General features: G+C 47.4%; 1 long non-coding RNA gene across 1 annotated transcript; it reads right to left on the bottom strand.

The window, feature by feature from the left end:
• Nucleotides 1-245: 245 nt before the first annotated feature.
• LOC309828475 lies at nucleotides 246-15214 on the bottom strand. The gene is made up of 3 exons (XR_014297313.1): nucleotides 14609-15214; nucleotides 2932-3734; nucleotides 246-1526 (listed from the first exon to the last, which is right to left on the bottom strand). It is a non-coding gene; the product is annotated as an uncharacterized lncRNA (long non-coding RNA).
• Between the last annotated feature and the right edge of the window lie 63 nt (nucleotides 15215-15277).

The following is a 15277-nucleotide window of genomic DNA, read 5'->3' as shown; positions in this document are numbered from 1 at the left end:
CACGTCAGCTCCAACCCACTTACCCAGCCTCTTCTCCCACAAGCCCCTGATCCAAAGATGACACGTTTAGGCACCATTTGAAATGAGCCCATTACTTGCAGTGGAAGGAAGTTTCCCATGGAATACTTTGCGGTTGCTCGTCTGTTCTGTAAACAACAACAAAAGCTGTATATATACACACCCACACAGGTACATACACACAGACACGTGCGAACTAGATATTTTAATGCATTCTATACGTTTCTATATAATATATCTGAATGTACAAAGAAGGTGAAATTGCTCAAATGCTGGCTCCCCACCCATGTCACCTTTGGGACGGTGGCAGCGGTGAGGATGCTGCCGGCACCCCCGTCTCGGCTCTCAGCACAGTGGCTGTAACCCCTGATCTGCTCATCTGTCCCCGACTGGATGGAGGTTCTTGGGGCAGGGCCACAGCTTCATCTGCATGTTGTCAGGGGTCAGTGTGAGGCCGGGCACAGAGCCAGCGCTCGGGAACGTGTGTGGCTGGAGCTGGCATCTCCTACAAGACACTGTCCTCAAGCGGGACCTGGGGAGCACCCTGTACTGGCGGGGGTGGTGGTGACAGCGTGCTCAGTGATGTGGGCGTGGCCTCCAAAACCTGCATGTGCAAAGGTGTCATCTTTAACAGTGACTTGCAGGCAAGTTTCAAAATCCTTCAGGCAGAATGCTTTTTTGGGTGTGTGTGCTTTCCTCAAGGCGCTGTGGACTCCTTGAAGACACGGAGCATCGGGGAGAAGGCCAGGATCCTGATGGGGTTTCAGGCCTTAGGCCTAATTGCCCCCAAACTCCTTCCACTGCTAAGCCTGTCACAGTGTCCGATTCATCCCCTTGGGCTGCTGGCTCACAGCCACACATTGGAATCACCTGCGGAGATTGGTCCTGACACTGGAAGCTTCCACCAAAGAGTCCGGTTAATGGGCTGCGCTGGGCCTGGGCACCCATCTTTTAAAAGTTGCCCCGATGACTCTGATGGGCGGTTGGGACTGAGAACCTCGCTGAGGTACCAGGAGCCGCAGAGCCTCCCGACCCCTTCCCGGGTCCCCAGGAGCGTCTCTGAACCTGTTCCAGAGGGTCAAGTCATGAAGGTGCTGACAGCACCTGCTGCTACTTTCGTTTTAAAATCATAAATGAACAAAATAGCTATTCAGAGATTTCTCCTTTACTACTGGACAGCTTGCAGCTCTGAGAACTCAGGAGGGAGGCCCCGTGGCGGCCGTGGAGGAGGGATGGGACTTTGTCACCCGGTTCGCTGAGAACAGCAGGCCGCGCTGCCTCTCCTGACAGCATTTACGTGATTTTTCATCTTAGTTTTACACTGTGTAATTCATGCCCGCAATGGGCCATTGGTTAAATCAACAAAGCATTTGGAATACGGACATTTAAATCCAAGTTTATGAAGAAAATAACAATCATTCCTCACATAAGCTTCCAAAATTTTACCAGTTACGTTCAATACATTGAAATTCTTACAGGATGTCAGTTCAGGATATCCAGACCATTGTCTAAAAGAGAAAAAACAGTAATCATTGTATCCAATTGCTTTTCCATTTATTGAAATTAAAATCTAACAAAAGAAACACCCTCTCCCTTATCTTATCATTTTGAAACAAAATATGAAAATTCTTTAAAAATTAAGTCCATGGTCCACTTTTTTTTTTTTTTTTTTTTGCGGTACGCGGGCCTCTCACTGTCGTGGCCTCTCCCGTTGCGGAGCACAGGCTCTGGACACGCAGGCTCAGCGGCCATGGCTCACGGGCCCAGCCGCTCCACCGCATGTGGGATCTTCCTGGCCCGGGGCACGAACCCGTGTCCCTGCATCGGCAGGCGGACTCCCAACCACTGCACCACCAGGGAAGCCCCATGGTCCACTTTTGATGCCCTTAACATGGTTAAATTTCAAGCTGCATTGTAATATTTGTTGTTTGCCCAAACCAAACACAATATAAAAATCATTTAAAAATTGGTTTGCCAAAAAACTGTGTGTTCGTTTTTGTATAAAATTAAAGTATGTTACATATCACAAGTCACTCGTGAAGGGAGAAAAAGTAAAAATGCATCTTACAAATTATGATCATCATTAATATTACATTAGAAATACTTTCTGACATCCTTTGATATCATATTGATCTGAAATAAGATACTAAAATTAAAAGGACTTTTGGCGAACATCATATAAATTTTTTTTTAATATTGAAGGAGTTTCTTTACTTTTGAAGGAGTTTTCAGATTATACATTACATGAAAGGGGTGCATGGGTCAAAAACTTTGGGGAAATGACATCTCTTCCCCAACTTGATTATCAGAATTACACAAAGAAACTTGTGGGCCCCTGCCCACCCCCAGCTCCATGAATCGGAGTCTCCAAGAGATGCTGGGGCACCTCTATTTTTTGTGGGGGCCCTTCTATTTTTAATAAGCACCCCAGATGATTCTGGTGATGAGCCTGGTGTAGAAAACGCCCATCTTGTCAGAAAGCGGGTCCCGAGGCAAAAAAAAAAGCCATAAGAGGAAGTGTCAGCTGGCAAAGCACATAGTTGGCAGAAGGAGGTTTGGTGTGAGTGTGGTCTTGCCCTGGAAGGTCTTAGAAAACCGGCCTGAAGACACTGAAGGGATAGACCCAGGATTGGGTGACAGTTGAACCTGCACATTACTGCAAACCCACAGACCCAGTGACTCGACTCTGATCCCTCCCTTACCGTGGAACCTAGAGAAAGTCACTTGCTTCCGGCTTCTCAACTGTATAATGAGGATTAAAAAAAAAAAAAAATCAACCTCCAAGGATTGTGCTAAGGGTTAAACGAAATCATTTGGGCAAAGCAATTGGCCCCAAAGCAGCTAACCCTAAGTGAGAACGCAAAGAAATGGAAATGACTTGGAAGAGTGATTCTGACTCTGCCTTTGACCTACCTCAGCGAAATTCTGATTGTAGTTTTTGCAACTGCAGCCTGTCTGTTGTCCTGTTCTTTTAGGGATGGACAGTTTCTTCATCGATCCCAGCTATCTGGGGTCCCACGCCGTTTCCATCGGCTGGTGCTTCAATCACTGAACTCTGTCTCCAAGGCTGCGAAATGGTTATTCTCTGGGCTGATCAAATGAAAGCGTCTCAGTGAAGGGGGCCAAACAGTGCTGTATTAAGAGCGTAGTTCCCGCAAGGTTCTCTGGGTGAAGATGAATGTTCGAGAGAAAGGGGAGTTTATGCTCCAGCCTCCACTGAGCAAGCAGAGACGTTGGGCTGGGGGTCGGGGGCCACTCATGCTGAGATCTTCAATTTATTCTCCCCACAAAGCATGCTTTCATTTAACATCTTTCAGAGATGAAAATGTAATCGTTAGCTCAGCTTACAAATTGGAGGTGCGGTTCTAAAGCCTGGAGAATAACTCAGTGGAAGTACACAGGCTGGTGATGAGATTAGAGCTGCAACGTTCAGACATCACACAGAATAAAATGCATATTCAGGAAGCTGGAGCTGGGGTCCCATGCGGACCAAAACTATGTTATGCAAATACAGTGTGTCTGTATTAGTCAGGGAAGTGATGCAAAACAGAAAGAAAGCAACCTCGAGGTCTTTGTGCTCCTTAAAGAAAGGATGCGACTGCTCCAGAGCTGTCCCCTGAGAGGATGCCTGGCTGTGCAGAACGTGGACGGCTGGCTCTGGGGAGGCACCTGGGAAAGACCCCCGCCTGGCACTGAAGATGCAAACAAACGGCACACTAGGGTGAAAAGGGGGGAAAGAAGGACACGGTTATTTTCATCTTTATCCTCGTCGTTCGCACGGTCACTCTCAATCTATTGTGAGAGCTGACTGTGTTTCCCTATCTCTTCCTTTCTTTCAGACACAATGCTCTTGACTGCTGAAAATTAGTAGTGCGTTTCAGCAAAACTCTTACGGCAAAAGTTTACCATGTGGTGTTCATTCTTTTCATCTGAAGAATGAAATTGGAAGTTTGGGAAATTCCTGTTCATAAAGTGACATACCCACAGCTTCTCTCCTTGATGAGTGTTTCCACTAGTCAACAAGCTAACTAAATCCAGGACAAGACATGTGTATGTGAATTTTATAAAGAGAACAGGAGGTATTTGCTATGACAAATTGAATGTGCTGCTCTAAATTTACTACACAGGTCCCACACGGGGGCCCCTAGAGATATCAATCTGTAAGTGAGCTCATTACCACAGAGAAAGGTCCCTTAAAATGGGGGAGAAAAATTGGTGCAGAAATGAATGGTCTGACGTCTGGCTGTGCAGCAAATACCCCAAGCCTTATCTCCAGGGTGCATTCTAGAAAAGGAATGGACAGCATGGCCATCTCCTAAAAATGAAACAGGGCTCTAAAGAGCTCACACCGATTACAGTCAGGGATGCGGCAGCTACTGCTTCCAGTCTGCCACAAATTTCTTCCACTTTGAAATTAAACCCTGGTGGCATTAAAAATTGATAGATGCACTCATCAGAGGTACCTGACCAGCTTCTAGAATATCATCTTCCCTCTCTCCCAGTCCTCAAGAGCCAGGAATTCCTGATCTCTCGGGCTAACAAATCTAAATTTAAAAAAACATAAAGGAAGACTCACAGACATAGAGAACAGACTTGTGGTTGCCAAGGGGGTGGGGCTGGGGGAGGGCTGGACTGGGAGTTTGTGATTAGCAGATGCAAACTAGTATATATAAGATGGATAAACAACAAGGTCCTACTGTAGAGCACAGGGAACTATATTCAATATCCTGTGATAAACCATAATGGAAAAGAATAGGAAAAAGAATATACATATATATGTATAACTGAGTCACTTTGCTGTACAGCAGAAATTAACACAACATTGTAAATCAACTACAGTTCAAGAAAATTTTTTTTTTTTTAAATATTATAGACAGGTTAAGAAGTGGTTTTAATTACACAGTAAATTATTGGGCTAGTCATTATTATTTTTTTTTAAGAAGATGTTGGGGGTAGGAGTTTATTAATTAATTTATTTATTTTTGCTGTGTTGGGTCTTCGTTTCTGTGTGAGGGCTTTCTCTAGTTGTGGCAAGCGGGGGCCACTCTTCATCACGGTGCACGGGCCTCTCACTATCGCGGCCTCTCTTGCTGCAGAGCACAGGCTCCAGACGCACAGGCTCAGTAGTTGTGGCTCACGGGCCTAGTTGCTCCGCGGCATGTGGGATCTTCCCAGACCAGGGCTCGAACCCATGTCCCCTGCATTAGCAGGCAGATTCTCAACCACTGCGCCACCAGGGAAGCCCTCAAGAAAATTTTTAAATAAATAAAAATAAAAAACATAAAGGAAAACCCAGACCACCTGGTTACTCCTCAAGATCCAGAGGGATTGTTTATCTTTTCTGAAGAAGCACCAAAAGTTCAGACAAATTCCTGCTCATTTTGGTGCTGTTCTCACTAGATTTATGACCCGACAATAAAAAATCTGTTGAATCAGTGAAGGAGTGAGTGGTGAAAAGAGATGGACAGGTGACAAGGAGGGATTTTTACAAGGAAAGGGAGATTGTGTTGATTAATATTTAAAAAAATTAAATTGGAGGGGTGAAAAAAATGACACGTAAAAAAAATAACTGCTTATGTGGGTAAAGAGTCCTAAGTTTTGAACCTGGATTTATAATCAGTGAACTGAAAAGAAAAAAACAAAAAACCAACCAAACAGAAAAAGCCTTCTCTTGAGATCACCAGTAAAGTCACAGAAGCTTTTAGGAGTTTCATTTCCTTAGGAAGTGTGCTCATTCATACCACGTTGTCATAGAAACATTTTTTTAAGTGTTTTCCGGCCATTTTGTTGTTTCACTAAAGAAGCAGGGGACCACCAAGTACTGGATTCAGAGGAGACAGAAAAGTTCCCTCCTGCCCACTCCCCACAACTGAAAGAATTCTGGACCAGTTCTTTGACTTAGGAGTTCCTGGAAGTGCCTTTTGTTTGAAAACACTGACTGTTCTCCCAGCTGGGAGCCAATTCAGAGGAAAAGTTCAGCTATTAAGGAAGAAACCTTGCAGGCAGAAGGAGGTGGACGGTGCAAGCCTCCTGTACGATGCAGCATCTAACGCGTGATCATTTGGAATATGTGTAAATATTTTTACCCACCTTATTAAAATGCTTTTAATTCTAGATTTGTATATAACAGTTAAATGGTGTAAAAAATGGTCTAAATAATGTTTTCCTGTGAGCCTATGACTTAAACAGGGTATTCCCAGATTCCATGTCATTTTCCCCGATGGTCATCCTTCCTCATTTCTTATGCCTCTTGGGGTGAAATGAGCAGCCAGAGAAATGGGAAAATGAGGTGATTTAGGTAATGCTCCGTTTCTGCCCCAAATCCTTAGCTGTCAATTTCATTCTTTTATTCGTTGTTTTGGAAGCCACTTCAAACACTTTTTGGAAGGAAGTTGTTATAATAAGTAATTGAACCCTTGGTATGTGTTTGTATTCCAGGAAGAATTGCATTTTTCTAACATGGGACTTTAAATTGTTGGGATAAATTGGAAAACAGTCTCCTCAATTCCATTTGCTCTCAGTTTGAAAGATACTGACTACATGTCAAAACCCGTTTCCCCGGAAGCGATCAAAAGCAGCAAAATTAATCACCAAGAGCTATTATCATTGAAGACTAGACAGTGCCTAATATCCAGGAGGTCACGGTTACAGGGGTGAAGTACGTGGAGATCATGCAGACCTTGGCCATTTGCCTGGAACAGGGCCACACTGCCACCCAGGTAGACCAGTTCTCCCAGGGAGATGGCCTTTAATAAAACCATCCTGCAAGGGACAGTGCGGGCTCCACCATAGCAGCTGCTATGGGCGGAGTCTGTCTTTCAAATGCGGTACACTAGCAAACCCAGAAAGCAATCTCACTTACTGTCAGACCGGGATCTGCTGACATTGAACTTGGAGGGTTAGGAGTATAATCAGGCTCAAAGGAGGTGCCGGTGTGCTGACCTGTAAATAGATTATTAACAAAGAGCAAAGCTTGACAGAGCGTCTGCAATTTCTTACCTTCTAAACTGCGCTCTGCCCAGAGTTGGACATCAGACTAGCACTGGTTTTCTAGAATATATGTGTGCATATATATATATATATATATATATATATATATATATATATATATATATATCTGGGGAGACGATGGAGAAGAGAAGGTCCCTCAAGCATGAACGTTCCACACACACACTCTCTTCTCGCTTAGAGGGTCAACAGAAGCAACTTAAACAATTTTAAGTAAGGAGGAAGCAAACGTTCCACACGTCCTGAGCTCATCTTCAATCACTGGCCCGAATCGGATGTTTTCGGAAAGCAGTGGTCCCTCCATCTCTTTAAAAATTTATTTACTTATTTCTTCAATCTTACGACTTCTGCTCTGGGCCAGCTGAGGCCAGGTCATCTGGAATGTTTGCGTTCAGGAGCACTTGGGAAAAGAAACTTCCATTATTTTCCTGTCTGGATGAGGGTCAGAACAATTCACCATAACAACGAATACAAATGTACTTACTTCTGTAAAAGTCAACTCCTTGAACCACGGCATGGGCATCTGTGCCGTTGCCCTGAGCCTTTATTCTGGTTTCAGTTCACTGAATGCTTTGTGCCTGTTTAAGCCCCATCAGTGAGGTACTCACAGTCCCGAGATAACGGATAGCAGAAAGTTGACAATTAGCTGAAATACTTGGGATGTGCAGACAACCGAGTGAAGTCACTCGGGCTGCCACGTGGAAGTCAACATCCAGGCGGATCAGAGAGTCAGAGAGAAGAGACTAAACTCAGAGGCTCTATGAACATGGCCTTGCCTGCGCTGCGCCCATCTGGGAATGAAAATACAAATGTCCACAAAAGCCAAAGAGGAAATCAGGATGTGGGTATCAGCCTTAGAAAGGAGGGTTGGGCTTCCCTGGTGGCGCAGTGGTTGAGAGTCCGCCTGCCGATGCAGGGGACACGGGTTCGTGCCCCGGTCCGGGAAGATCCCACATGCCGCGGAGCGGCTGGGCCGGTGAGCCGTGGCCGCTGAGCCTGCGCGTCCGGAGCCTGTGCTCCGCAACGGGAGAGGCCACAGCAGTGAGAGGCCCGCGTACCGCAAAGGAAGAAAAAAAGAAAAATAAAGGAGGGTCACCTGTGACTCCTGTGTATGATAACTTCAAACATGATCTTGATGGACATCTCCTCTCATTTCCTTAGACTCACACTCAGGAAGAACTCGAATTGTCGTGTCAAAAAGGCGAAGAGAAACAAGGGTCTCCCGCCCCAGAAGGATGCTCTTGAGATTCCAAAAGGAAGGACACAGTGGGGCAGGAGAAAGAGTTTATGCCTTGGAAAGAGGGGAAAGGAAGAGGCTGTCACCTGGGGGTGTGGCCGGGAGCGTGGCAGCAGGGATGCTCTGGAAGGTGGGTGCGAAGTGAAGTGGGAATCCGGAATCCGGAGGACAAATGGCTGCCGGCACACCCCGCCCCGTGGAAGCCACGCCCATGCGATTGCCGGTGGTCAGGAGCTGCTCGTTCTGTCCTCACCGGCTCAGGAGCCTCATGGACCCCTGCCTGCCCCCTGCTGTGGACAGGATGCCCGCCTCTCCAAACACCTGCTGAGCCCCAGAACTGCCCCATATTTCCTTTCTTAAATGGCCCAAATCATATAATTTCCCCCCAAAGTAGGTCCTTGCTACTCAGTAATGCCGTCGGGGACAAATCAAGCCCCTCGATGTGGGTGAGACTGAGTGGCCAAATACATCCTCCCTTTACAAATTTCTGCTCCTTTCAATCAAATTTATAGACACGTACTTAGTCCACATCTTTTCAGAAACATCTGCATAAAGTGAGGGGCAGTGGGATTCAGCCCTGGTCTTCTCACCTAGGGATTCTCTCTCACCTCGTGCTAAGTGGCCGAAGGTGTGAGTGGATACGGAAGCTGCACAAAACTGACGGGAGGCTGGGGCATATAGATATGATCGGATGTCAAAGGATGTGAACATCGACCCAAACCTCCCCCCTTGATTTCTTGAACAAGCTGGAAGTACCTCCGTCTCCTTTTCATTCACTCATAGAATGAAATGTGCCCAGGGTACCAGTCTAGACTCTGGGTTGTGTGATGCAACCAATGCAGATATATCCAGGACAACATCTCTACCCCCAGGAGCACGAATAACTTTACAACCAACATTCGCTACAGTTAATTGATCATTATTTACTGTAACGTAATGTTTTACAGTATGTAAATGTAAAAAAAATTTTACACTGAGAAGTGTAAAACTCCAGCAGCCCTTCCCAACAGGATTATTTCATGCTGTGACTAAGACAGATAGTCTTAAACAGTCTTGGGTTTTCATTGAGTTTTCTCAGCATCACGTTAAAAAATGGTGACTTAAGTTTATGTAAACACCTCAGCTGCAGCGGGGAAGTCTGTTACTCAGGACTTAAGCAACAAATTCCGTCCTCAGAAAAGGGGTATCGTGGAACGGTATTCCGGGTGGCAAGAACCCACAGAGGTGAGGTCAGTGGATATGAGATTAGGATTCCTTGCAAGTAACAGGGATGAGAAGGAATACATGGACGAAAAGACAAATTCAGAGAGAATTCACCTCCCAGTGAGGCGCAGTGGTCATCTCCAGCCCAACCTTACTTTATAGTCTGGAAACGGAGACACTGAACACAGTGACTGATTACAGTACAGCCAGCTCAGCGTCTGTGGTGATAAAGCAGAAGTGACCAAGAGAGAATCTGCTTAGATGAACTTTTAAATTTCCTTTGAATTACTGCAGTAATGCTCGCCTATTGCATTAAATTTGGAAAACATGGAAAGTGCACAAAGGAAAATAAAAAGTCTGTGATCCCATTCCGAAGAGATGATCACCATGAACCCCTTTTAGATGGCTTGATGCATGGAATTTGGGTCTCCAGGAAAATACGTATTTGATGATAAGACTATGAAACCCTCCCAAACGTCTCATTGCTGGGAATCGGGGGACGGCGGCGTTTTGGTGGCTCAGTCATTCGTGTCCCTCACTCACCTTATTCATTCAGCAGATATTTAGTGAGCATCTATCACGTGCCAGGCACTGTGTTAGGCACTGGGTGTACCAGTATGTACCAGTATGTACCAGTATGAAGGAGACGGTCATTGTCCGTGTCCTCGTGGGGATGACATTCCAGCCAGGAAAACATAATTAACGCTTAGTTACAATCATGAACGGTGAGGACACCGTGAGATGGTACAACGGGTTGCCCGACACCAGACTTGCTTTGTCTGGTTGAAGCTAGAATCAACCTTGCTACTCAGAGCGGCCTCTGCAGAAAATGAGCTCCGGGGCCTCCTGGGAACTTGTCAGAAATGCAGACTCTCAGGCCCCACCCACTGAATCAGGATCTGCTTTTTCACAAGCTCCCAGGGGATTCGCAGGCCTATTAGGGCTTGAGAATCACTGTTCTAAAGGATGTGGGACTCCTCAGTCCAGGGGGGCATGGGGGCAGGTAAGGCCCACCAGGCCCGCGAGCCTGACACCCACCGTCCGCATAGGAGATTCTCTGGAGCCAGCAGAGGAAGCCAGTGCAGCTGGACCACAGCTGGAGGAGGCTGTGGGGTCAGCCGGGAGGCCTCGGTCACGGCCAGCCGTGGGTCCAGGAGCACTTCAGCCCCTTTTGGAGCCCCAGTTTCCTCACCTGCAGGGGCAGCTCTCCTCCCCACCCCTGAGGGCTGACATGAGCGTCAGACCAGCCACTGTGCCGAAAGCATTCACAGCGCTGAGGCCTCACCACTGCTTTTCATTTGATGAGGGAGGAAGGAGAGCTATGTTTGCGGGGCCTTCACTGCCCCGCCTCCCGTGGGCGGAACTCAAAGTGAATTATTCCTCAGGCATTAAAAGGAACGAACTAATTAATGCCTTTTGTAGCGACATGGATAGACCTAGAGATTGTCCTACTGAGTGGTGTAAGTCAGACAGAGAAAGACAAATGTATGATATTGCTTACCTGTGGAATCTTACAAAATGGCACAAATGAACTTATTTGCAAAAGAGAAACAGAGTCACAGATGTAGAAAACAAACTCATGGTTACGGTGCCGGGGGAGATAAACTGGGAGACTGGGATTGACATATACACACGGCTATATATGAAACAGATAACTGATAAGGACCTATTGAAGAGCACAGGAAACTCTACCCAACACTGTGTAATGACCTATATGGGAAAAGAATCTAAACAAGAGTGGATGTGTTTATATGTATAACTGAGTGACTGCTGTACGGCAGAAACTAACACAACATTGTAAATCAACTATATTCCAATAAAAATTTTTTAAAAATCACGGTGCCCGTTACTAGTTTACCCAACTCATCACAAGCACAGGCAGTGATGCAAAAGACACTCTAGCTCCAACTTTGCATATGGCAGCGGTAGCATGGGGGTGGGGTGGTTACGAATTGAGGAACAGGTGTGGTTAGGGCCCTGCTGCGGCCAGGAACGCCTCCCCAGCCCCGTCTAACCTCCTGGCTTGAGCCCCCAGCTCCCTACCATGTTTTCTGATGCAGAACGAGGGGGACACGGAGGGTGACCTGGAGTGACCACCAACCTTTGCTCTTTCTTTTCTTAACTGTGAGTGTTAGGGAGCAAGGACAGAACTTACAAAACAACCTAAGCGCAAACAAAACAGCCACAGGAGAAAAGTAAACAGAAAAACGATCATCCCTTCCAAAGTAAAGGCCTTGAATTTCATGAAGCCTTTCTTTTATTCCCATTTGTTACTCTTAAGAATCAGATTAAAGTATCTGGTTTCCCAAGCGCTCGCCTACAACCAGGGCTCCTCCTCGGACACACCTTTGTAATTCTACCCACCTTGGCAGACAGGCAGGTGACCCAGAGAGCTTTGTTCCCCGGTTTCACATTGTATTATGTAGCCTCAGGCACCAGGCTACCCAGTCAGCCCGATTTACAACCTGAAACCACTCGTCTTTTCTGTGTCTGTTCCTGACGTTTACGCAACACAGGTTCTCAGAGGTGTACCAGCACCCTGCCTGCCCTCTATCATCTTATTTGTCCTCACAGCAGACATGGACTTCTTATATTTTTTGTGTTCAATTCCTGATACATGGAGAGGCAAATCCAGGCAAAGAGAGTTCAGGTGCGCCATGTGAGATGATACACTGGAATTGGTGGCTGGGCTGGACTAGAAGTTCTAGTACTTACGTCAGAGATTCTCTCATCATCGTCATCATCTAATATTTAAGTAACAGAAAAAGCCTGAGAAGAAAAGCTCACTAGGACCTAATCCCACTTCCCAGAGTCAAGCACTGGGCACACTCTGGCTCTTTACTTCCAAACTCCCACAGTGCCGAGATACCCCTTTAAAATGTTACACAAGTAATACGTGCATCTTAATTCAGAAATGTACACAAGAACGCTACAGATACAGCAGAAGTCCCTGCTGACATCTTCCCATCCTGACTTTGTTCACTACCCCATAGGCACCTTGAAGGATGTGGCAGGTATCTTTCCATTTAGTATTGTTTTGTCATATACGTCCATATAACTGTGCTGTACCCACAGTCATTTTCATTGACAGTGTTTTCCCACTGACATTTTGTTTTTGAGATCTAGCCACACTTTTAGGGCTGATTCATCTTCTGTGGCTCTAGAGTATTCTATCACACGTATGTGCCACTAATTTGTTCATTCCACTTTTTAAAAGTATTTTTTAATTGAAGTGTAGCTGATGTACAATGTTAATTTCCGCAGTACAGCAAAGTGACTCAGTTACACACACACATATACATTCTTTTTTCTATTCTTTTCCATGATGGTTTATCCCAGGATGTTGACTATAGTTCCCCGTGCTGCACACTAGGACCTTGTTGTTCATCCAGGCTATATTCCATTCCACTTCTGCTGGCCACTGAAGTCCTTTCCACTTTCTCACCGTGGCAAACACTGCACATTTCTCTAAGTGCCTGTGTGGAAATGTTTCTCGGGACTTACTCCTAGAAGAGGAATTGTTGGGTCACAAGAGGAATTGCCGTGCACTTTCAGTTTCAACAACAACGGCCAAATTGCCTTCCAAAGAGCTTTTTCCAACCCGGACGCCCCGAATCAGCGCGCGAGGGTACGTGTCTCTCCATAAGCCGGCAAAAATTCCTGTTCTTGTCAGACTTCCCCGAGTATAATTTTCCAAAGTTAAATATGACTCTCACATCTTTCTACAAATATGGCATGCACATGGGCCAAAAGTTTACTCACCTCATTAACTAATGAGGACGTCTGTAAGATGAAAAAGCTGATTCAAAGACCATTTGGGGAAATGGGTTTACAGAGTCCTTAACCTATATTAAAATAAGATTGCTAGGCTAGATATAAACATGGTTAATGTCCTACAGGGAAATAATTCTAACCTTTGAAGTTACCTTTTCTTTGGGGCAAAGATTATTTGCATCTCTACCAGGCACAAATCTACAAGTTGGTACATAACCTTATAGAGACTCAGCTTTTCATTAATAGTAAACAGCAACATCAAACAACAGAAATTCTCCTAGAAAAGTAAGTAATCCTTGAGCTTTTAAACAACGCTTCAAAACGAGGTTGAAAGGAGCGCCATCCTTTTGGTCTTATTTTCAGATTTTGGATAATTTCTCTTAATAGATTTTTAAAAATCTGTATCAGTGCAATGGATTAAAAAGTGGCAGTTCATTGTGTTTTACTCGGAATGTCTGTAATGATTAGTGACTTTTGGGCCGTTGTTATTTTTACTCTCTAGTTCCAGGTCTCTTTAACAAACAAATATTGCGGACAGGAAATAGCTTCCTTCTCTTTAGTGACCAGAGTGCCTGGCACAACTGAAGAGCAGCCTCACGAAGTTAGGTCTCCTAGGCAACAGGGAAAAGGAGACCTGATTGCTCCTAGGATAGATTTATTGGATGCATAAAAACACCTTCACTGTGGTCGGAGAGGTTCTGCTCAGCCCAGCGGCAGTGGGAGAGGGGGTGTGTACCCAGGGAGAATACGATGGGGGGAGACCTCAGTGGGGCTTTGTGGGGGACGGCAGAACTCAGCTCTGCCCGCTTCCTCAGCCTCTACCCTCAGGTCCCTCCTGCGGACTAGGTGGTGAGTCCATCAGTTACCAGCATTTACTGACTGTCGCCAGGTTGGGGAGTCTCCAGGTTGTGGAAAACACCTTCTCTTCCCAGTTCACAAGGCAAACGGGAGGTAAAGATAAACTTGGATGAACTTTGAAGGTCTGATATGGGCAAGTCACTGGAGCAGTCTGAGTAAAACCTGGAGGCGGTGATGTGTGTGCGTGTGCGTGCGTGTGTAGCAGTGAGACACACCTCTCGGTCTGGATCGAGTCACGTGACCGACAACCTGCCCTCAAGCTGGACCGAGTCACGTGACCGACGACCCCCGGGTCTGGATCGAGTCACGTGACCGACAACCTGCCCTCGATCCCCATCGTTTCTGCGCCCTAGCTGGGCTTTCGATACTTTCCAGGAGCGCAGAGCGCTTACGGGCCTCGCCCTGGCTCTGCCTCCCCAGCCTGGGGCGATGTGAGGTCACCCGAGACCCTCTAGAACCAACTTCCAATACTTGAACTAACCGGATTCCTTAACTATCGCTCGAAATTACCTCCCAATTAGGAGCAGCCTGAGGGGCAGGCGGCCGTGAATCCCGGTTCTCCACGGGGGCAGCTTCCCCGGGTCCACTTCGAAATCTCTCCGGCTCACCAAGGGCCCCAGCTCACGCGGGGACGCTCTTTCCGAGGGGACCCTTTCCCACCGCCGGCCCGTCCCACTTCTTAGCAGGGCGTCCACTCTCCTTTTGGGGGGACCCTGTGGCTGGCTGGCCCGGGCCTGCCGCGTCGTCTGTCCCACCGTGTCCCCATCTGTCCCCAGCCGCGTCCGCGCCGTGGCCGGGCGGTGGCGCGACTGGAATGCGCGGGGGACGCGGGGCGGGCGGCTTCGGCCTCCGGCCCGGCCCAGGGTAGATGGGCGGGCGGCGCGCGGACGAGAACCTGGCCGACAGCACCGGCGCCGGGTCCCCGGAGCGGGTGCGCCCCGCCCTCGCCCCCCTCCCGGCACACGTGCAGCTTCCACCCCCGCGGGTCGGGTGGGGCGCGCAGCCCCCCGACCCGACAGTCTCCGAGGATCGAGAAACGGAAAGAGAGAAGTCTCCCCGGGAGCCCGCCGAGCGCAGGCCAGCCCGCCCTCCCTGCCCAGTCTCGTCCGATCCCGGCCGGCGGCTCGGGGCCCGGAGGGGAGGGAGGGAGGGGGCGGGGCGGGGGCACAGAGGCGGGGC

This window comes from Grampus griseus (assembly GCF_964374135.1).
Source record: "Grampus griseus genome assembly, chromosome: 10".
Classification (NCBI taxonomy): Eukaryota; Metazoa; Chordata; class Mammalia; order Artiodactyla; family Delphinidae; genus Grampus; species Grampus griseus.
Note: the sequence above shows the minus strand (reverse complement) of the source record. Positions and strands in the feature narration are given on the sequence as shown.